Source organism: Solanum stenotomum, chromosome 7 (assembly GCF_019186545.1).
Source record: "Solanum stenotomum isolate F172 chromosome 7, ASM1918654v1, whole genome shotgun sequence".
In the NCBI taxonomy this organism is placed as follows: Eukaryota; Viridiplantae; Streptophyta; class Magnoliopsida; order Solanales; family Solanaceae; genus Solanum; species Solanum stenotomum.
Genome location: NC_064288.1, coordinates 34,899,522 through 34,924,475, shown reverse-complemented (window position 1 = coordinate 34,924,475; position 24,954 = coordinate 34,899,522).

Below are 24,954 nucleotides of genomic sequence, written 5' to 3'. Positions count from 1 at the left end.
TTTGGGACGATTGGTTTCTTCCTGCAACCTTTGGTCTATCCATTTCTGCAAAACAAAATCACACACGTTAGATGCAGTTCAAGAAAAATTTCAAAGTAATAAAACTGCACAAGAAGACTCATCGAACCATTCGGCTAGTCGATGAACACATTCGGCGAGCCAAATTAGGCTCGCTGAAAGTTCCAGAAATTTTTTTCAAAAATAAGTACAGGTCGGCGATATCCTGGGCCATTTGGTGAACTAGAAGTAGCTCGCCGAATTTTACAAAATATTTTCACAAATTTGAGGCGCAGAAGGGCTATTAGAAGAGACTTTCGATGAGTCGCCGAGTGAACTCAGTGAACTGAGGCGTATCGCCGAAAGTTACATAACTCAAACCACAAAATGGAGAATTAAAAGGTGATCAAGGGGTCTGTAGACGAAACACTGAACCACTCGACGAACTCAACCCAGCTCGCCAATTAGTCCAACCTGCCAAATGTTTACCCCAACCTTCAAAATCTAACCCGCAACCATCCAAAACAAAATTAAACCATTATTATATGCAATTGGACTCACACCCATACTACCAATGCCAATGGGGGTATCACACTTCCCCCGATTTGGCCAAAATTTGCCGATCAATGTATTTTTCCCTCAAGAATGACGTCACCGGCATTATCATTAGGAAAAATCTAACAATCAACACAACTGAGGTTACTTTGACTTTACCCCTACTAGACCTACAATAAATGCAAACCACCCCACAAGATTTAACAAGCAAATAAATGGGATTTCACAAGTTAAGGCCAATTAACATCAAACGAAACAAACTATTGGCAGACATTATCAACACATGTTCAACAAATCAAAATTACGCAATGAGAACAATCCATAAATGATCATGAATTTGAGTTTACTAAAATGTAATGACGGAGTTCGAATAACAAACGTCAGACGCCGAAGATTTGAAAAGCTAGGCAAGAAAAGAATCCAAAAATCCTCCCCTGAGTTATCGATCCCACAGAAAAAGCAAGAAATATAGTTTGAAATTAAGAAAATATGCGGTTGTGAACGTTTGGAAGTCAAAAAGTATAAAATGAGGGAGATCTTTGAATTTAACGGTTTGGCCTTTTTGACCCTTCAGTTCATGTACCAGTCGACGACCATCACTTACGTCATCGACCCTCTCAGAGATACGTCGATTAGAACTTTAGCCCACCGAGTTTAAGAGAACCTCATGCAAGCTAGTTGGTTCAAACGACTATCCAAGTCAGGCTCGCCGACCTGTTCGACGAGTCGCCGACTGGACCTTTGGTTCGCCTAATTGCTCATTTACCTAAATTTTCAAATTTTTCAACCTGCACATTCAACACCCGTTATTCAAACGCAATATTAAAAACATCAAAGACTTGGGTTGCCTCCCAAGAAGATCCTTATTTAATGTCATGGCACGATGAAGATACCCATTCAAGGTTCATTCTTAGGATTGGCCATGGTGTCACTTGGTAATCCAGTTTTTGGCCTTGGATTCAAATGAGTCGAGATATGACCCATTTGGTTTCTCCAGCTGTTTAATGGACACTAAGTGAGAAGTAACGGTCTGATTGAAAGTTGAGAGGTCATCCTTCATTTCTTTCAAAACTTTGCCTGACCCTTCCACTTTGTTGAGAATGCGTGAAAGCATATATTTAGTGCGGAAACTTTTCGAGTCAACACTTTGTTATTTTGGCTTTTGACCTTTATGGGGAGGTACATATCTCTCCTTGTCCCGATCTCTCTCCTTCCAGTTAGCTCCATGATCAAGCCATTCCCTATCACGGTCTCTCCAACCGTCAATACACTCTCTATTCCAACCTTGATTCCCATCCGACCTTGGATAGTTTGGACAGAAACCACCACCTTCATTTGCAAGGAAACTCACTTCCTAATTATATAGAGCCTCAAAGTGTGCATCATCAGGGTTCACCCCACTAACACCAATAGCATTCACAGCGTTCGGACCACTACTCATGACATGTTTTGAAAACAAATCCATTTGGGTCATCATCTATGCTATGCTTTGATCTAGTTCTTGGTCCTTTTCAATTTGTTCTTTGGTCATCCTAAAGGTTAAAGGAGACATTTGATCCTCTCTTGTATACCAAGCATGATTGATTTTGGTCATTCCATCAAGCAAAGTGGATGCAATTTCGAATGGTTGTACATGATACCCCCTCAAACGAGTTGGTCAGCCACACCTTTGTTCACCGAATCTAGACTTCGATAGAAATGTTGTAACAAGACATTGTTTGGTTGTCCGTGAGTCGGACATTGGAGTAGTGATGAGTCTAGAAATTGGACTCATTTAGGGCTTTATTTTAATAGAAATAGTGTCCTCAAATGCTTATTTTATCTTTTAGTGGAAGCATGGACACTTAGGTGCAAAAAAGAACAAAGAGGATGAAAAGAATGAAGAAACTGAATCCTGAGCATTGCCAAACATACTTGGCAAATCGCCAAACATACTTGGCGAATCGTCAAAGGGACACACTCCGCCCTTTGTTCCAGTACGCGAAGCCCTGGAGGAAGTGGATCAAAAGGCAATGAAAGGAGAAGTCGGCATGTCGCCGAATAGTTATGCAAAGCAGAAATATACCGCCCAATGATCCAGAACGTAGAGACGCTGAAGGCGAAGCACAAAGGGCGATGAACTAGAAGAAGAAGGGCAAATTGCTGAGTCATTCGACGATCGCGACTAACTTTGCCGAACGATTCGCCACAGCACTATTTTTTGAATCTATAAATACTAGCTCTTTACTAGTTTTTAGGATCCGAACATTATTGTAACTTTGAGACTTAGAATATTAGCTTTTGCATTTTTCTCTCAAGTTTGGAGAGGGTTTTTGGGAAACTTGAAGAAATGAGTTCATCTTCCCCAAGTTGGAAATGGGTCTTCTCTATTCTTCTTCCTTTGCTTAAATCAAGGTTTAATTTCTTATACCCATTTGATTTCTCTATCATTTTAGGTATAATTTCTTATTTCTTGATGTGTGGCTAAAAACCCCCATTCTTGGGGTGTGATTTAGCAAATATGTGTTGATATTATTGTTGGGTCTTGTTTGTTGATAGGTTAGATACATTTTAATGGTGACTTCACCTAGTTGTTCTGGTTTAATTTAATGGGTTTGTAGTTGCAAATACAAAACCACCCATGTGTTTTTGGCTTGCTCGAAAGAGAGGCCGTGAAACCAAGACCGCCAGACTGATGGCCTAAGGAGTAGGTCGACATGAGGTTCAACCCGAGAGGGTGAGCCTTAGTCCCATATCCTAACATTCAACTCGAGAGAGTGAGTGGGTAAGGCGTGGGTTGGCCTTCATGCAGCAAATGGGTGTCCGAGAAGAACCCATTTGAAACAGGGTAAGTTTCTCGAGAGGGAACTTATTTCCATCTAAAGCATATCCTAGTCACTATTATCTTGCAAATTTTCTATCGAAAGCATGTACCCAATGATTTATATCAATATTTATTGTGGTCACACCCCAAGAGCTTTTCCCCATACTTGATTTTCTCTGTCATTTTTACTATTTTAGTTATACTTGTGACAAAACCCCCATTTGATATTTGACACTTTTGTGTCACCACCCACTTGAATTTACTTTCTTTCTATTTGAAAATTTCTTTTAAACTACAACTAATTAGAAGGAAATTCTTGCTTAACTACTATTTTCACTACCACTCCCTTGGGACATGACCCCAACCCTTGGTTAGGTTACTATATTATCGATGATCGTAGACACTCGAACCATAGGTTAGTGTCGTTGGTCACGATAAGCATCAAGTAGCAATTTCTAGAACTGTAGCTAACTCTCGTGGATTGGCTCACAATCCAAGCATTTGAAACTTTGAATATTATCTCTCAATGACATCATCCTCGAAGGAGGAAAGAACCTTATGTAGAACGTCTCAGTAAGTTCATTCCAAGTGGTAATAGAGTGCCATGGTAGGTCGGCTAACCACTTAGTTGCCTTCCCCACATCAGTAAAGTCAGACAGACTCTTGGGAGATGTTCTTCAAAAAGAAAAGGGACCACAAACGTCCACCAAATTCTGGATATGTTCATGGGGATCCTTATGAGCCAAGCCTCCGAACAACCCTTTAATTTGCAATAGTTGTAGCATGTGCTTGTCACGTGGAACACTGCATTCCCCTCGACTGAAGGCAACCGGATAGCACCTACACCACCCAAATGTACCTTATTCACATCATTCAAGTTTGTGATGTCTTTATTTTGTCCTACCTGGTTGGCATTTCTTCCGTTGATACTCATTTCGTCACCTGCTCAAAGGCAACAAACAACAAGCAAAAGTAAAATAAATTCAACTACAACACAATAATATCACAAACAAACTTCAACAAGAGAATTCTAAACACCACTCCCCGACAGCGGTGCAATTTGTTGATAACGCTCAACTACAGCTCATCCAATACTTGGTGTAGGCGATCATAATCTAGTATAAAGCTAACAAAGAGTTGGGTTCGATCCCACAGTGAGTGAGTGATACTAAATGGAATTCAATTAAGAAGTAAAGGTTGTGTTCTAACTGGTTATAGAGGTAGACATTATCGAAACCAAACAAAGTAAATTAAAGGTTTGGCAACGAATGTCAAATGGGGGGTTTAGGAGTGTCAATTAACAACTACAACAATTAAGAAAACAGGGGAGTAGATAAGTAGAGAGGGATTCTTGGGGACGTGATCGATTAAAGGCTAATTTCGCTATATGTGTAATTGTAATTTACTAACAATTGTTGAATCTTAGTGGGTAGGCTAGACTATAGATGAAATAGCTTTCTCTCGAACAACTATTACGATTCAAGCGAGTTCTCCCGAACCTCGACAATCATACCAATATAAACATCCCAATACCTCAATTTATCTACTCTCTCAAGCTAGATAGGTACGATCGAATTATGATTCACTCTCTCGAGTTGAACCTACAACAATTCAATCACTACAACCATCAATCTATAACCTTAGTTCTTGAACCTCTTTCTCAAGCAAGCCTAGAACACTAAGTTAGAATTGCATTTGCATCTACAATTCATGAGTTAATACACATCTATCAATCAAACCCACTTTAAAACATCATTTAAATCAGTAAACAACAATACTCATAAGCTAATTAGAACAAATCATCACATGATCTCACCCCCAAGAAAGGGAGTTTTAGCCACACATCCTAAAAAGGAAGAAACAATTACTAATTATGTTATCCATGAACTAGGTAATGATTTCCAAGTCTTTCCAATACTTCAATTCTAATAAAATTCATAACCCACTTGAAATCTCTACTCAAAAACTTTAAAACAAGTGCTAGGAATTAAGAACTCAAGGTAAAAGCTCTCAGAACACTTGTTTAGAAACTGCGAATTTTGGAACCTCTTTACAACTTTTGAAATTGTGTATTTATACTCTTTTGGATTTTTACTTTCAGAGTAAATCGGTGGAGTAAGTCGAGCGTCACTGAGCAGGTCTGCGATGTGCCAAATCTCCCTTTCCATCATCATCTTGCATTGTCTTTTAACCCTCAGGCTTCTGTAACTTTAGGCGACAAGGAGTTGAGTCACCGATCCATTCGGCGGTTTACTGACTGTCCATTTCTATCGCCAAGTTTCCTTTTCCAAGGGTTAGCACACTGGAACATTGGGGGAGCTAAGGAACCACTAGGCCGTTTTCTGAGTAGTCTTGCGGATCACCAGGATTGCCTTTCTTCCACTTCTTCAGCTTTTTTCGCTCCTTTTTTGCTCGATAATGTCCTTGCCTTCCTCATTTGCCTTCATTGCTACAAAAGAACACTTTAACATCAGTTTAGAGCAAAAATTAGGCATTGAGGACGATAAAACTATGAAAACAAAGCCCTAAATGAGTCGAAATCTCAGACTCATCAACTCTCTCCTCCTATGTGGGAAAGATCATGGTGGCATGACGGGATAACTCATGAAATCTACCCGCATACTCATATACCATCATAGAGCCCTGCTCCAACCTCGAGAACTAATCACGGTGCCAATCTCTGATATTCTGTGGGATAAATCTAGATAGAAAAGCCTCAGAAAACTTTGTCCACATCACAGGCGGGGACCCAGTTGGTTTTGTCTCCATGAAAGAGTGCCACCACCACCTGGCCAGCTCATCTAACTAATAAGCTGTGAAGTCAGCTCCCTTCGTCTCCACCAACCCCAAAGTTTGCAGTTGCTCCCAACAAGAAGTAAGGAACTCCTAGGCATCCTTGCCAACTGCCCCAGAAAATCTCGGCGGCAACAGTCTCAGAAACACCCTAGCATCTTCTGCTCTCTCAATGGAATAACTCTATCTAAAACACCCCGATGAACTGTGGCTGGTGCTAGTGGTTGCTGAACCTCTGGGGCCGCTGCTGTAGGATGACCCTGTGGTACTGAAGCCAGCTTTGGAATTGGTGATGGGACCTCTTGCTGCTCAATGCCCCCAATAGCCACTAGATTCTACATAAGCACAGCTTGAAGATAAGGAGCGGCAGCTAGGGCGGGTGGTGGCTGGGCTAGTCCCAGCCCTGTCGGTTAGGGAGGAATCTCGTCTAACTAATGCTCTGCCTCTAGCTCCAGAGTCCTCCATCTCTCTCGGGCTGGTGTTGCAGCTCTGCCTCGACTCAGGGTCTACCCCTATTGAGCGTAGGACCCATCTTGCAATACAGTGAAACAAGAAAGAATCCATGAGACCAATGGGACAACAACTCATGAAAATGATATAAAATAGTAAAACTCCCTAAGGATAGCTTGTAGACTCCCAAAGATAAGACACGAACGTCTCCACGCCGATCCTCAGGACTCTACTAGATGATAGCTTTGTACAAGTAAGACCAATGAACTTGGGTCTCTGATACCAACTTTGTCACGACTCGATTTCTCGAGCCATGATGGCGCCTATTAACCTTTTAGTAAGGCAAGCCAAAACTTGTCCAAGAACTTGAGAGTAATGGGACTGATGGGGGTAACTATCCTCGACTAAGGGAAACATAAATAAACAGAACATATAAGAGGAAGGCGGAAGTGAACCCAAAACTATACATACAAAAGATACCTACCTGGACCAGAGAAACAATACTGCCTCAAAAAGCAAAATGCAAGTCAAAATGTAAATATGGAATGGAAACAGAAAATCCCAAAACGCCATGTGCTCACCCTCGTCTCCAAAACAGACTGTTGTGGCTCGACCTCAATGCTAATAGCTGGTGCTCGGGCCTGCATCACGAAAACAGATGTAGAGTGTAGCTTGAGTACCAAAAGTAGTAGGTACCTAGTATGCATCATAGGTCGACTGAGCAAGAAATGTAAAAACAGGTGGAAAAATAGAATCAAACACGAACAAAGGTCAATAGAAATAAGAGCAGAACAATAAGAGAGCTAGTCTAAGGATATTTAACCTAAACCTAGCTAGGCCCCCCATAAGGCCCGTTAGGTACATTCACGCACAAACAAATAAGAACCCGAATGAATTCCCATGAACCCAACAGGTACACATATAAGCCACAACTATGGAACCCAAAGGAAACCCAACTCTGAACCTACACAACCAATAACTCCAACCCAATCATAAAGTCTAACTTCCACATCGATCTACCTAGCCCGCCAACAACTCCACAACATTACCCAGCAGGTGAGTGTCTTGTGGAGGTATAGAAATCCCCTCTTAAAGCCCTAATCCAACTGCCCAATTGGTTAACACTCTGGAGGCCCTACCCAAGCCAGCCAAGTGTGCCATCTAACACTCCCGGGGCTCCTTCCCTAACCAGACAGAGTGTGCAGGACTGTAACTCTGAAGAGGACCTTAAGTAACTTATATCCAACTACTCAGCCAGCTAATCACCCGGAGGCTCTTCCCAATGTCAGCCAAGTGAGTCAGCTATCATTCCTGGAGGCCCTGCCTAATACCATCTAAGTGATTCAGCGATCACTCCCAGGGGCCCTGCCAATTGCCAGCTAGAGTGTAAGGGTAAAATAAACTCTGTAGAGGATCCAAAATCTCAAACTATCATGGATAAAAGTCCACTACCAACAACATAAAAACAAAAAAATCAACTCCAAGCCATTGTGGATCGACGTCCACTACCAACTACCTCACACCAAAACCGATCGTGAAACACCCAAACCCGGAAAATACTAAGCCTCTGATAATGCATGGGCATCACAGAAAAGGGAGAGAAGTCAGAAGGATCACAAGCAATAAAAAGCCCAAAGCTAGGCTCAACTATCAGACCCAAGTCTGCTATACCGATCTACACGAACCTAGTCCATCCAAATCGACGTCAGATACCTACCAAAGTCAACCAAGTGCATGGGTCTAAGGCAACACTAGTCTATCCTAAACTAAGGCCAAACATAAATTCGAACATAAATAAGCAACCAACTAGATACTATGTATGCAATGACAAATAAACAGCCCAACAGGTAATTCAAATATACCCACAGATAAATAGCCCCTCTAACAGCATGGTACTAACCCCGAAACAACCCAAAAATCAACCCTACAACATGGTTTCTGAGAAGAAGAGAAGAAATACTAGCAGCCTACCCCAGATTCACACAATTCAGCATGCAATTACACTATCAGGCTCAATCTAAAGAAAAGAAAGTCATAGCCCGCTTGAAGGCTGAGCGTGCATGCTTTAATTCACTCTGTCAATGCTTTCCCCTTTCGAACAGCCTTGGATTGTTGTCACGCTAACAAAAATAGAATCACAGCATCAGCACAGTTGTTTAGACACTAAAATCATCAAAATCGGAAACACCAATTTCGGAGTCAAAATCAGGAAATGTAGGAGCCGCTCTAAAATTTCTATAATAGACTTTGTGAAGAGGTCCTTAACCCTAACCCGAGTATGTGTTCCAAAATGGAGAACATTTCGGGGCTCGAAACAGCACCATTCAACAACAAACAAAAATGCAAAACTTTACAAAAAGAGACTTAGGGCAACAACTTATAATGCAGATACACCACAATCGGAGACTTTGCAACACTGTATGGGCATTTACTCACACGGCCAACGCAAACCCAAACACATCAAACTTCGAATAACCCAAAACAGAGCTCTAGAACTTGAGATATCGAAGTTTCAAAATTGGGCTGAATCTGATTTTTTGCTAAATAAATAACAACAGTTCTAGTCGCTAAAAGCTAAATCTAGTCGGCAAAAGACTAAATTCGGGTCGCGACAGGTGTGCACCAACAACACCAATTTTTGCTTCTTTTTATTTTAAAAATTCTCTGAACGGACCCTCAGAATTTGACCGAGACCTGGTGTCACGACCCAGGGGTACACTCGAGAAGTAACATGGCGTACTTGATCCTGAAAGGGGTCTCATACAAGCCCTTGACATATCATAACATAAGATAATAGAAAATTATGGAAATTTTGAAAACTTTATCCATACGATCGAAGTCTTTTATAAAAACAAGTGGAAGTCTTACTACACTTTGTCTCAACCATCTAAACTCAACTTTGAATAAAACCTTTGGGACACAGCCCATACAATAGTCTCAAAACATGAAAGTAAAACACATAAAAGAAATAGTGGCTTTGTCCTCGAAGTTATGAGGAATCACCAAATCTGCAACTCCTTTCTCCTTAGAAACCTATCCTCAAGAATGGAACCCAATGTCACCCAACCCTACAGTTGATAAGAATGTAGGCAAAGTATGCGTTAGTACAAAATGTACTAAATATGTTAGTTAGCATAACATCATAAGAGCATAACAAAGGTGTTAGCCAATATAAAACATAAGAAATACTTCATGAAACATAATTATAAGCATAAAAGAAAATTTCATAATCATAAGCAAAGTCTCCAACATAGGCATAATATGAGCATAAGTCAACACAAGGCACAATTCAACATCATAGGAAATACCACTTATTCATAAGCTTAGTCCAAACTCAAGTCTTCTTAACATAGGAAAAACATCATAAGTATTTCAAGTTATACTTGTGCAATGCATAGATGAGACCCTATAATCCCATCTAGGCTAGGTGTCACTTTTAGGCCCTCATACCTCTTTACCATAATTGTTCTTATACTTTAGCTTACTTTTCATAGACAAGGGATTTTATCACCTTTAGTCAATCATATCATGGAAGGCAACTAGGGAAACCATCCACCAAACATACATCATAAGCATTAGCCATAAGCATATTCATTACATCTATCATCATAACATAAAAGGAACATACCATAGAAACCTTCAAAGCATACTTGTGCAATGCATGAGTAAGATCCCATACTCTTACCCATACTAAGTAAAGCTTCTTAAGTACTCATAGTTCATAACTCATATTCTTGTTCATATTACTACCATATTGGGGACATAAGCCTTAACCGACATAGACCATGTGAACTTAACATGGAATCTGGTGTCTACCCCACACCGAAAATGGGTTGTTCTACTTGTCAAGGGTAGTACTATACTCTTAGCTTAGGTGGATCCAATAGCTAAGTAACCTATCTGGGCACATAGTTATGGGATAAGGAGATTGCTACTACAAACCCGGACTCAACTAAGGTAGAAGGTTTCCATCTCATGAGATACATACTTTAGGAACCCAGACTTAACTAAGGTAGAAGGAACCCATTTGGAAAGCCAGACTCAAGTAGGGTAAAAGCTTTCATTGGGAAGCCGGACTCAACTAGGGTAAAAGTTTCCAGCTCATATTCATATCCACTCGGTTCTAGGTATTAAGTCCCATTGAGTTTATATTAAGTCTTGACTTAAATTCATATTTGTGGAAGAGTGTCTTGACACTCAATCCAACATAACTCATACTGTAGCTCATAGATTCAAGAGTTGAGACTAGTCTTCAAACCTTAGAATCACTACATGTGACAAACCTTTCACATCATACCATATGCATGCCTAAGTGTGTATATTAGGATAACCTTTCTACAATACAACAACTAGATCATGAGCATATTCACTTTACTCTCAAAGTGTTTCTAATGCATGTACTAAACTTCATAAAACATGCACAATATCATGTCTTGACCTTTTTAGGGTCAAATCCCATAACTCAAAACATCTAGAATGACTACATTAGACATGGATATATTCATAATCATATCAAATCAACATATCAAGAATGACTACATTAGACATGGATGTATTCATAATTCAAGTAGTTCAATTACTACAAACATAACCTCATACTTCACCTCCTTGAGGTTCAAAGCCTACTTTCAATCTTCACACCTAGGGTTCATGCACTAAACATGGATATCATCCTAACTTATGTGATTCAATCACTTTATGCATTCAACCAATCATGAGGTAGATTAGGTAGGTAAGGATCTTTCATCACAATTCTATTCATTAGCCTTCTATTCTCAGCGATCAACCTTAATACAAGCCTTACTCTCAAAGCCCTAGTGATCAACCTTCATTCATACCTAGCTTTCAAGACATTCTAATCACATTCTTCATTATCAAGTGACTCTAGTCATAAATCATCATAAAAGTTCACCTTCAAGCTTTACTAGTCATGATCCATCAGATAGAATATAATCTAATTCAATTCATGTTTACATGCTTCTATTCTTGAACAATAACTACTCATAACATCAATTCTAGAAGATCATCTCTAAGTCTTCAATTTCACCTTTCATGGCACAAACCCACATATTATCAATTTCATCAATTAGGCTAGGGTTAACCATGGAAAACATATAATATCTTCATAATAACATAATTCAGTACTAAATCAATCAAAAACAAGTATTATTCACTCAATTGGAATCATACTCAACACTACCCACAATATAGGAAGAAACCCTAGCTAGAATTGGGTTTTATCTTCACAATTGGGGGAAATCTAGGGGGCACTATGGATGGAAGAATTCATAGATGAATAAGATAACATACCTTGATTACAAAGCCCTCACAAAGCTTGTATCAATGGAGGAAGTTGACCTAGCTTAACCCTCTCTTCTCCTTCTTCTTCTTTTTGGGTTTTCTAGAGAGAGGATTTTTGAGAAGATGAACTTTGCGATCTTTTGGGGTTTTGAAATTAATGACTTAGTTAGGGGTTAATGACTTAAAATAGTTTATATAGGTGAATAAAGTCTATATAAAAAGACCCCCACTTAAAATTAATTAAAAAGGAATTTCCTAATTTAACCTCCACTAGGCAGCCATGGTGCCAGGCACCACGACAGGGCTCATGAGCCAAGGTCAAGACCACGAGACATGGTCCTGCACGTGGTCCCTTGGGAAGTGGCTTGGCTAGTGTGTCTTGGCCTCCCTCATTCTAAAGGTATGACCACGAGCCTTCCAACGAATCGTGGTCAAGACCACTGGTCATGAAGTGGCTCGTGGTCCATGGTCTACTAGCTTGGCCTCAAGGACTTGCCTCGGGACCTTCACGAGGCCTCCCACGAACCATGGTCAATACAACTGGTCGTGGTGATGGTCCTGAACTTAGGGCGGTGCTTGCCAAGGTTGGGGTAGCCTTGGCCTTTGGCTAGGACCTTGCCCATTTGCCTTGCCACTTGCCTTTTAGCCTTGACTCTTGTAGCCCTCAACTAAACCCAAGATGGTCTACTAAGCTACGGGAAGTCATTTTATGATTCTAACCCTTGCTTCAAACTCTAAAACCTTCACGTAAAGCTCTAGAACTCTTACGTTAGGCTCTAGTTAAGTCTACAAATTTCTGGAATGTAACACTGGTGAAAATAAACGAGATATGCTACCCTCCTAAATTCAACAATCCAAACTCGATGGCGCAATCGCAATTTCCATACGAGGTCATTTCGACAAAAAGTTAGCCCCACGCCCAGATGCCATTTTTAGTTAATTTCCATAACGTCTCTCGAAATAAGGCTGGAAGCCCCAAGAAGCGCACAAAGGGACGTTCTAGACCAAATTGGCATTATGTAACTAACCGCGTTGACAGAATTCTAATCAGAACACGTTTACAAAGAATGTTCACCAAAGTCAAACTTAAGCCAAAATTCAAAGGCTACAACCCCAAATGGCCCCAAAGTCACATTGAAAGCCTCAGGACTCATGTCAACCATGCAATTAGCCTAATTTGGCCTCTCCGGAACTGATGCAACCGTCAGAATTCCCATTTGAGGTCATTTACATGAGGTTATGACTGAAATAAACTGTTCAAGTTTCAAAAGCTCCAAAGAAGGAAACTGGCATAAAACCCAAATGAATGACCAGGCGACTGAACAGTCAGTGCCAGCAAGTCATAACTTACTTGTGGACACTACATGAATACTCTAAACGAAGGAAAGAAGGCATAAACACAAAAATGACCTAGAGAATCATTACAACATCCACTACTAAAAGACTTTCGTACGCAAAAGTAAGAGTCAAGAAGTACTTGAGGGCTCAAATAAGCTGGGGAACTTCTCCCGCATCACCCGCTCGGTCTCCTAGGTAGCCTCCTCGACTGGACGATGCCTCTAACAGTCCTTCACCACACGAATGGCTCTAGAGCTGCTGCACATCTCTCACTAAAATAGAAATTGGCTGCTCAATATAGGTCAGGCGATCATTAAACTCAATGACATCATACTGGAGCACATGAGACTCATCTGGAACATACCAATGCAACATTGAAACAAGGAAATCTGGGTGAATAGCTGAGAATGCTAAGAATAAAGCTAACTCATAAGCCACATAACCAACTGTCCTCAAAATATCAGAAGGCCTAATGTACTAGGTCTAAACTTACCCCGCCTCCCAAATAAAATCATGCCTTCCATGGGTGATACTCTGTGGAACACCTGATCACCAACGACAAATCTCAACGGTCAATGCCTACGATCTGTATAACTCTGATATCTACTCTGAGTCGTCCTGAGCCTATCCTAAATTAACCTCACATGAACTAAGGCCTCCTAAAACAAGTATGTACCATGCTGCCTAGGTTCCATAGACTCAAACCAACCAACTGGAGTGCGACAATGCCTACCGTGCAAGGCCTCCAACGGGGCCATCTAAATGCTAGAATGGTAGTTGTTATTGTACACAAACTTTGCTAAAGGTAAGAACTGGTCCCACTGACCTCCAAAGTCCATAACACAGGCCCATAACAAATCCTCAAGAACCTAAATAGTATGCTACGACTAGCCATCAGTCTGCGGGTGAAATGTTATGATAAGATCGACATAAGTGCCCAACTCCTCCTGAAATACCCTCTAAAGATAGAGGTGAACTGTGAACCCCGACCTAAAATAATAGAAAGAGGCACACCATGAAGACGGACTACCTCTCGAATATAGATATGAGCTAACCTCTCAACACTAAAGGAAGTATCCTGACTTGGTCAATTGATCCACGATGACCCGAAAATTGTCAACATCTCTAGAAGTATGAGGTAAACCCACTACGAAATCCATGGTGATGCACTCCCACTTCCACTCAGGAATGGATAATCTCTGCAACTCACCACCAAGCCTCAAATGCTCGGCCTTCACCTGCTGGCAACACAAGCAACGGGACACATAGTCTGAGATGTCCCTCTTCATACCGTTCCACCAGTAATGCTGCCTCAAGTCACGATACATCTTAGAGGTGCCCAGATGGATAGAATACCTTGAATTATGGGCTTCGCTAAGGATCAGCTGAATAGAATCGCCAACTCTCAAAACACACAACCGGCTGGCAAACGTCAAAACCCTGTATAAACCTAAAGTAGCTTGCCCTGCATCGCCTGCCAAGACTTTATCTCTAAGTGCCACCAGACACTCATCCTCTAACTGACGACTGCAGAGCTGATCAAGCAGGGATGACTGAACTCCCATATAAGCTAACACTCGACTGGAATCTGAAACACAAGCCTGATAATCTAATTAACTAAGGACTAAATGTCCAAAGCCAAAGGTCGCTCCAAAATAGAAAGGAAGACTAGACTACCCATACTCCCCGTGTTTCGGCTCAAGGCGTCTGCTACTATATTCGCCTTGCCCAAGTGGTAAATAATAGAGAGGTCATAGTCCTTCAGGAGCTCAATCCAACGACGTAGCCTCGAATTAATATCCCTCTGCTTCATAATGTACTGAAGGCTCTTGTGATTAGTTTAGATCTCACAATGAACTTCATGTAGGTAATGCCTCCAAGTATTAAGCATGAAAACCATCATCGCCAACTCCAAGTCATGAGTGGGGTAGTTGCACTCATGCAGCTTAAGTTGCCTCGACGTGTATGCAATAACCCAACTTTGTTGCATCAACACAACACCCAAACAAACACTAGATGTGTCACAATAAATTGTAAAGCCCTTGCCTTTTACGGGAAGAGTCGATATATGAGCGGTGATAAGCAACTTCTTAAGACTAAGAAAGCTCCTCTTGCACTCCTCCGACCACACAAAGGAAGCATCCTGGCGAGTCAACCGATACAATAGCCTTAATCTTCACTGGATCCACCATAATGCCATCCTTGGACACCATGTGCCCCAAGAATGCTACGGACTAAGGCCAAAACTCGCCCTTTGAGAACTTAACATACATCTGATGATCTCTCAAAGTCTAGAGCACTATCCTCAAATGTTGCTCATGCTCACTATGGCTCCGTGAGTTTACCAAGATATCATCAATGAAGACGATGATGAAGGAGTCCTGATAAGGCCTGAATACACGAGTCATCAAATCCATGAAGGTTGCATGGGCATTAGTCAACCCAAAACACATCACTAGGAACTCAAAATGTCCCTAACGAGTCGTAAATGTTGTCTTAGGGATGTCTTTGCTCTAATCCTCAATTGATGGTAGCCGGATCTCAAGTCAATCTTAGAAAATACTAGTACTCCCTGAAGCCGGATGAATAGTTCATCAATACAAGGTATATGATAATGGTTCCTCACTTCACCTTATTCAACTTCATGTAATCAATACACATCCTCATAGTACCATTTTTCTTCTTCACAAATAGGACTGGGGCACCCCAAGGTGATACATTAGGCTGAATGAATTCCTAACCCAAGAGATCCTGAACTTGAACACTAAGCTCCTTGAACTCTAAGGGGTCCATATAGTATAGTGGGATGGAAATATGATGAGTACCCGGCTCCAAATCAATGGTAAAATGATTATCCCACTCCGGAGGTAGGACAGGAAGGTCGACATGAAACACATCTGCGAACTCTCGGACTATAGGCACTGAATCAACTGTAGAGCCATCCCTATTAAAATCTCTAACAAAAGCCAAATATGCCAAACACCCGCCAACTACTAGCCTCCGAGCCTATACATGGCAAATCACCCCAATCGGCGGAATACCATGCATGTCTAAAGTATTAGTCTTGGCATAGAAATCCTAGACCGCTCAATGAGGGGATAACTAGTCAATGCCCAAGATCAAATCAAAATCCACCATACTAAGCACAATAAGATCTTCTCGGGTATCCTACCCTCGAATAGTCACCACACATGCTCTATAAACCTGATCAACTACTAAAGAATCACCTACTAGGGTCAAAACAGACAATGGTACCAATAAGGGCTCAGGACTCACCCCCAACCGAGGAGCACAATAAGCAGACACATACGAATAAGTAGAACCAGGATCAAATAAGGTTGAAGCGCACTCACGACATAAGAGAACTGTATCTTTGATCACATCATCTCATGCCTCGGCCTCTACTCTAGCTAGAGCTGCATAGAAATGGCCCTGGAAGCCTCTACAATGCAAATCCACTCTATCACAGTCCCTGCCTCCCTGGGGACCTCCCTGAACACCTTGATGCTGAGCATTTCCTCTAGCTGGAGGGAATACTATTGCTACCGATCTTGCTGCCTGAGGAGTTGGTAAGGTTGATCTAGAGGTAGGGCACTCTCTGGACTAATGCACAAGCTCCCCACACGTGAAGCAACCCTGTAATAATCTGCCCGCTACTGGAGGTCGATCATCCCAACTTGATGAACCTATTTGAAACCCTCCTCGGCCCTGACTCGGACTAGCACTTTAACCACCCTGACGGTGCTGCTCACCCTCTAATAACTGCAATGATGCCTGAAATAGGCAACTAGGCTGACCCAACTGGAACCTTTAATAAACTCGGTTCCAAGTGTCCCTAGGCCTAGGAAGGGCCCCACTAAAGTTGTCATCCTCTCTAGACCTGTTGTCGCTGCCCCCATGGGCCTCGCGATGGAGCCTCTCAAGCGTGTGGTCATGGTCCACTACATCCAAAAAAGAGCGACCCGCTGAAACCATAGAATGCGACTCAATACGCAGCTACAACCTAAACCCTCTAACGAAGCACCTGACACTCTCCTCCTTTGTGGGAAAGATCATGGTGGCATGATGGGATAACTCATGAAATTTTGCCTCATACTCAGATATTGTCATGGAGCCCTGCTCCAACCTCGAGAACTAATCACGAAGCCGATCTCTAACGCTCCGTGGGATAAATCTAGCCAGAATAGTATCATGACCCAGGGGTACCCCCAAGATGTAACATGCCGTATAGAACCCTAAAGGACTCCATACAAGCCACTTAGTCTTCCTAACATAAGAAATAGAACAATAGTAAAACACATTTCAAGTCTAAAAAGTTTTTCATAAAAGAAAGCGGAAGTCTAGACACTTGTCTCATCATAGCAATCTATTACAATCGAATGAAATTGGTCCTATCCCATAAATCATGTTCAAAAAGGGAAATACAATGAAAAGGAACTAAAAAAATAAAACTCCATCCTCGAAGCATGAGGACTCACCAAAGCTTAGAATCTCTAGATCAACACTTAGCCACGAAACTCACCTTGACTGTCGGACCCTACATTTCGAAAAAATATAGGCAAGAGTATGTGTTAGTACAAAAATGCACTAAGTATGATAACTATATATAAAAATATTTAAAACACGCTAAAAGGGACACTTCATTTCATGACATGAAATTTACCAAGTTAAAACATCATATGAGAGACAGTTAAAACACATAAGTCATAACATAATAGTTAACATAAGCTAGCATCATCTTTAAAACATTTGAACACTTACGAGATACTTCCTTAAGAATGCCTTAGTTCATTATTGATCTTGTCATTGTGGGAATTAGCCTTAACTGACATGAGACTATTTGAGCTATAACATGATCACTCGATGTTACCCACACCGAAAAGAGTTGTCCTACTTACCTAAGGTAGAACCATGAAGTCATAGCTTAGGTGGATCCACTAGCTAAATATCCTACGGGGGTACGTAGTTTATGGGATAAGGAGATTGTTACTAGAAACCTGACTTTCTATTGGGGGAGCTTCCATCTCAACAGATTGCCTCTAGAAACCCAGTCTTTCTATCGGGGGAGCTTCCATCTCACTACAATATCCACTCGGTGCTAAGCATAAATCCCACAGAGTATTTATTAAGTCTCATCTTAACTCGTGTCTCATGGAAGGATGTCCTTGACCACCAATCCAAGTTAATTCATTAGGAAAGCTCTTTAGATCATGCGTGAGAAAACCTTTTTCACGACCCAGGGTACCCCTTAAATTTAACAAGGCATTACCTCAAAAGTCACCATGTAAGCCACTTAGCATATCAAAACATAAGCATAGAACAATAGAGAGTAAAACACACTCAAGTCTTAAAAAGTTTTTCATAAAAGCAAAGCAGAAGTCTAGACTTGTCTCAATATAGACATCTATGGCTATACTTGAATTAAATAGGGACATAGCCCATATAATATAATCCGAAAGGGGAATACAAGAATGAAACTACTAAGTAAAAACATTTGTACTCAAATCATGAGGACTCACCAACAAGCTAGGAGAAATGAGAAATTCCAAGCTTTAGCCACAATGGGGACCACCTTGAAAATCGGACCCTTCATTTGGGGAAAATGTAGGAAAATATGGGTTAGTACAAAGATGCACTAAGTATGATAATAATGCACAAAATCATGAAAACATGCTAAAAGGGAAATTTTAGTTGAATGCATGCAATTTGCTAAGTTAAATCATCATTTTGAAGATAGTGGAAAAACATAAGTCATAAGAGACATCATAATAAGATGTAGGCTATACGCGTAAGAGTTAACAACATAGTCATAGATGTAATCAATGCAATCTAGTTTACCATATCATAAGAGAAACACTTCATAAGCCACCTCAAGGCAAGCTTGTGCAATACATGGACAAGACCCCATTATCCCACCAATGCTAAGCAAGTCACTTAAGCTCCTCATTCATATTTATCATCTTTTGATCTTATCCTTAGCTTATTTCTCATAGACAAGGGAACATTCACCTTTAGACACACATACCAAGGAAAGTAACTCATAGCAACAATTCAAGATAAGCATACATCAAGCAAGTAGTCCTCATGTCGAACATACTTAACAACATAGTCATCAGCATATTCATTACATAGATCATCATAACATAAGAGGAACATACCATAGCTACCCTCAAAGTATACTTGAGCAATGCATGAATAAAATCCCATAATGTCACCCATACTAAGTAAAGCTTCTTGAGTAGCCATAGTTCATAATTCATATTCTTATCATAGTGGGAGTAAGCCTTAACAGACATAGACCATGTGAGCTTACCATGGAATTTGGTGTTACCCACACTGAAAAGGGTTGTAAGACCATCATTTTTTTTAGCTTTAGGTGGATCCACTAGCTAAATATCCTATGGGGCACGTAGTTTATGGGATAAGGAGATTGTTACTAGAAACTCGGCCTTTCTCACGGGGGAGCTTCCATCTCAAGAGACTGCTTCTAGAAACCTGGCCTTTCTCACGGGGGGGGGGGGGGGGGGGNGGGGAGATTCTATCTCATATTCAATATCCACTCGGTGCTAAGCATTTATCCCATAAAGTGCTTATTAAGTCATAACTTGTATCATTAAGATATCTCATTAGATCATGCATACGAATAACCTTTCACCGTCCATATCTACATATAACATTAGATTCAATTAGGTGAGAAACCCTTTCAACCTAGAATTTCCATTACGTGAGAAAACCTTTCTCATTATGCTCATTATGTGCTCATGAGAATAGCCTTTTCAATCAACACAACAACATTATCATAATCATGGATACTTTACTCTCTAAGTGTTCTTAAAGCATATACATAAATCTCATAATCATGAATAACTCTCATACTTTACCCTCAACTATCAAAGATCATATTCATCAACACATCTAGAATTACCACCATAGATATGGATAATAACATGATTCAAATAACTCAATTACTTAAAGCATAATCCCATAATATCCTTCTTTCATCAATTCACCCACACCACATGGTCATAAATTGGGAATATAAGGGTTTCATGGATTCTTGGGGTATTTCACATAAAACCGTAATAATTCCTCAATTCAATCTTAATATAAAGTAATTAAATCTTTAGAATTGTTTTTGAAAGGAATCCATGACTTGTAGTAAATACCCTAGATTTTGGGGAATTTATATCTTTGAAATTGAGTTTGGAAGGGACTCCATGGATGAAGAGCTACCATACCTTAGCAATGAAATCCAATGAATTTGAGAAGAAAATGTTGCTCCTTTAACCCTAGCTCCGACGTCCTTCTTCCTCTTCTTTGAAGTTCTAGAGAGAGAATATTTGGGGAAAAGTTGGTTTGGATTTTGGATTTTGGAATTATGAGGAAGATGACTTAATTTAGGGGTCTTAAATCATTTTATATTTAGTCTAAATTAGTATAAAACGGCGTCACTTAATAACTAAATAATTCTGGAAAACTCCAAAGTGCCCCTAACTCTACTGCCAAAAAGCAGTTTCGGGTGACCACCCACGTCCCCGTGACCACGGTCCGTGGACGAACCCACGTGGCGTACTGGTGAAACGTGGGTAGGGTCCTACAACTCTCTAATTTTAATCCTTGACCCACGAGCCCTGACCACGGGGCGTGGGTCTTGTCGGAGGTCATGGTCTTGGGCAATTTTCTCTTGGTCCTCCTCAAGGAACCATGGTTGGTCCCTGGGAGAGAGGGGGTCGTACATTGACGTTATAACATGAAACCTTTTTATTTCAAGTATGGGGAGTTACATCCATGACATTAACATGTCAAGCTCTAGTTTAGCCTACTAGTTTCTGGGGTGTTACCATATCTCCCCGTTGGGAACATTTGTCCTCGAATGACGATCTAGACACCTTACGGAAGTAAAGACTCAAGACTAGCAGCTCATCATGCATGAAACATCAAAATAATACACAAATCAAAGAAGGAAATTTCAACTCCATCTCAAACATAATCAATGCAACACAAGGAAGTAGGAATTACACCTAACAACCAATTATGCATGAAAATTCAACATTTCACATGTTCATAGGAGGAACTACCTTCTCCAAGCTTTAAAGCATACTCAACACAATCCATGAAACCATTAGGCCAACTACTCAAGAAAAGAATATACATATAAGGCATATTCATCAATTCATCTCATGAAGTCAACTAAGCAATTCATACTCAATCCACAACAACATGAGGAAAGTCAATCATAAAAATTCATTTTTTCTTACTAAACATAAATTTCTCAAGAACATGCATATCATAAGGAAATCATGGAAACACATAAAACACTCATGACTCCAAAACATAATACAAGCTAAGAGGAAGTCTTTGTCTCCAGCTAGAGTAGGAGTAGAAGAAAAGAAATGAGGATATCGGGACACTCCACAACCTTGCTAGCTAAGTACACCATCTCCACCCCTTGGGAAGAAACCCCTACTAATTCCTCAAGTACCACTTCTTTCAAGCAATCCTAGCCGACATAACCAAAAAGTCATTATAACCATATCGGGTTCTAAAATCAATAGAAGCCTAACAATAATGCATCCAAACCCTACCAAGGATAGCATCAAAGTCTAACAAGTAGCATCGGGATATAATAAAACCTTTACATATATATGAAGACTATCAACATACCGGTGTCTTCATCCGGAGAGCCCTCTTGGCCATTTCTAGACCAGAGTGCATAGAAACCGTGCTTTGGAGCAATGGGAACCAGACCACTAAGAGAAGCTTTCTTGGCCTCTCTCTCTTTAGCCATGAGCATCGGTCAATCTCTCATCTTGTGACCACTCTTTCCACACCCAAAGCAACCATCCGTGCCAGCTAGGTACTTACCCGCCTATTCTATCCTACATTTGGCACATGTAGATCTTTTAAAAGAAGAACCGCCTCCATTTTCTCCTTGGGGTTTACGATTAGACACCATATCCTTGTTGACCTTTGGGGAAGCATTAGAGGAACCTTGGTTGGAGAACCTTTGTTTGAACCTTGATTGACCTTGTTCATCGGACCTAGCATTGGAGAAGTTCCTATCACCGAACCTAGCTCTCTTCACCTCCCTATTCTTCTCCTTAAGCCTTCATTCTTCAATTTGTTGGGCATGCACCATAAGACGTGAGATATCCATATCATGATGGAGCATTGCCGAACAACATTCTTTTACTACCAAGCCGGCCACACCCGTCAAAAACCTACTCATCTCATCCCTCGAATTCGCCACCATAGTTGGAGCATACTTGAACAATTGAGTGAACTTTAGTGCATACTCTTTCATGCTCATGCTTCCTTGATGAAGGTTAATGAACTCTTCCACCTTAACTTCCCTCAACTCTCGAGGAAAGAACCTATCAAGAAACGCTAATTTAAACATTTCCCACTCTATGGGACCCACTCCTACCGGCCTATTGTTCTTTCATTGATTATACCATACTTGAGAAACATTTTTAAATTAGCAAGCGGCTAAATTCGCCTTCTCTATCGAAGTCACCCAATAATAGAAAGTATTTATAAACCTCCTCCACAATTTCTTAAGGATCCTCTTCCACTTTGGAGGCATGAAATTCAGGAGGGTTCAACCTAGAAAATTACCTAACCCTTAAAGCAGCCGAATTCACATGAGTCACAACATCTCTATTGGCATGAGCCATTACATCTTGAGCTTGAGTCGTCATAGCTTGAACCAACATTTGAAAAGTTGATCTAACCTCCACATCTGACATAACCAAAGGATCAATCAAAGTTTGATTAGCTTGAGGAGCTTCTTCATTCACATTGTCATCCTCCATTCTTCTAGTGTTAGCCCTTCGTGTATTCATATCCTGAAGACACAAGGGAAGGATTAGGAGAGGGACTTTATAGAGTTAAACTTTATGGCATGACTTAAGAGTAACGAATGAAGTATAGTTTCGTAATCATCTTGTATCCTTTCATTTATAAATGTGGCGCTCTTCACACTCATGAACAAGACTCTACTAGACAAGGCTTATGAGAAACTATCCTAGAATCATTCTAAACCTTGTGCTCTGATTACCAAGTTTGTCACGACCGAGGGGTACCCCCTAGATGTAATAAGGAACATAATACCTTGAAAGGCACCATGTGAGACACTTATCATATCATAACATAAGCATAGAACAAAAAAGAGTAAAACACTTTACAAGTCTTAAAAAGTTTTTCATAAAAGCAAAGCAGGAGTCTAGACTTGTCTCAATATAGCTATCTATTACAATAGGGACACAACCCATACAACATAATCTGAAAGGGGAATACAAGAATGAAACTATTAAGTAAAAACATTTGTCCTCGACTCATGATTACTAACTAACAAGCTAGGAGAAATGAGCGATTCCAAGATTTAGCCACAATGGGAACCACCTTGAGAACCGGACCCTACACTTGGGGAAAATGTAGGAAAATATGGGTTATTACAAAGATGCACTAAGTATGATACCCATGTATAAAATCATGAAAACATGCTAAAAGGGACATTTTAGTTGAATGCATCCAATTTGCTAAGTTAAACCGTCATTCTGAAGATAGTGCAAAAACATAAGTCATAAGAGACATCATAATAAGACATAGGCTATAAGAATAAAAGGTAACAACATAGTCATAGACGTAATCAATGCAATCTAGTTTACCAAATCATAAGACAAACACTTCATAAGCCACCTCAAGGCAAGCTTGTGCAATGCATGGACAAGACCTCATAATCCCACCCATGCTAAGCAAGTCACTTTAGGTCCTCATTCATATTTATCTTCTTTAGATCTCATTCTTAACTTATTTTTCATATACAAGGGAACATTCACCTTTAGTCACACATATCAAGGAAAGTAACTCGTAGAAATAATCCAAGTTAAGCATACATCATACATGTATTCCATATGTCAAACATACTAACAACATAGTCATAAGCATATTCATTCAACATAACATAAGAGGAACATGCCATAACTACCCTCAAAGCATACTTGTGCAATGCATGAATAAGATCCCAAAATCTCACCCATACTAAGTAAAGCTTCTTGAGTAGCTATATTTCATAATTCATATTCTTGTCATAGTGGGAGTAAGCCTTAATCAACATAGATCATGTGAGATCAACATGGAATCCGGTGTTACCCACACCGAAAAGAGTTGTAAGACCACCATTTGTTAGCTTTAGGTGGATCCACTACCTAAATATCCTATGGGGGCATGTAGTTTATGGGATAAGGATACTGTTACTAGAAACCCGGCCTTTCTCACGGGTGAGCTTCCATCTCAAGAGGTTGCTTCTAGAAACCCGGCCTTTCTCACGGGGGAGCTTCTATCTCATATTCAATATTCACTCGGTGCTAAGCATTTATCCCACAGAGTCCTTATTAAGTCATAACTTGTTTCATTAATATAGCTCATTAGATCATGCGTGAGAATAACCTTTCACCGTCCATCTCTACATATAACATTAGATTCAATTAGGTGAGAAAGCCCTTCAACCTAGAATCTCCATTATGTGAGAAAACCTTTCACATTATATTCATTATTTGTTCATGAGAATAGCCTTTTGAATTAACACAACAACATTATCATAATGATGGTGTCACGACCCAAGCCTAGGGCCTAGACGTGACCGGCGAATGGGGAACCCGAAGGAACCCCAAACAAGCCTCATAGCGTATCTTACACATCATTGGTCGCGGAAG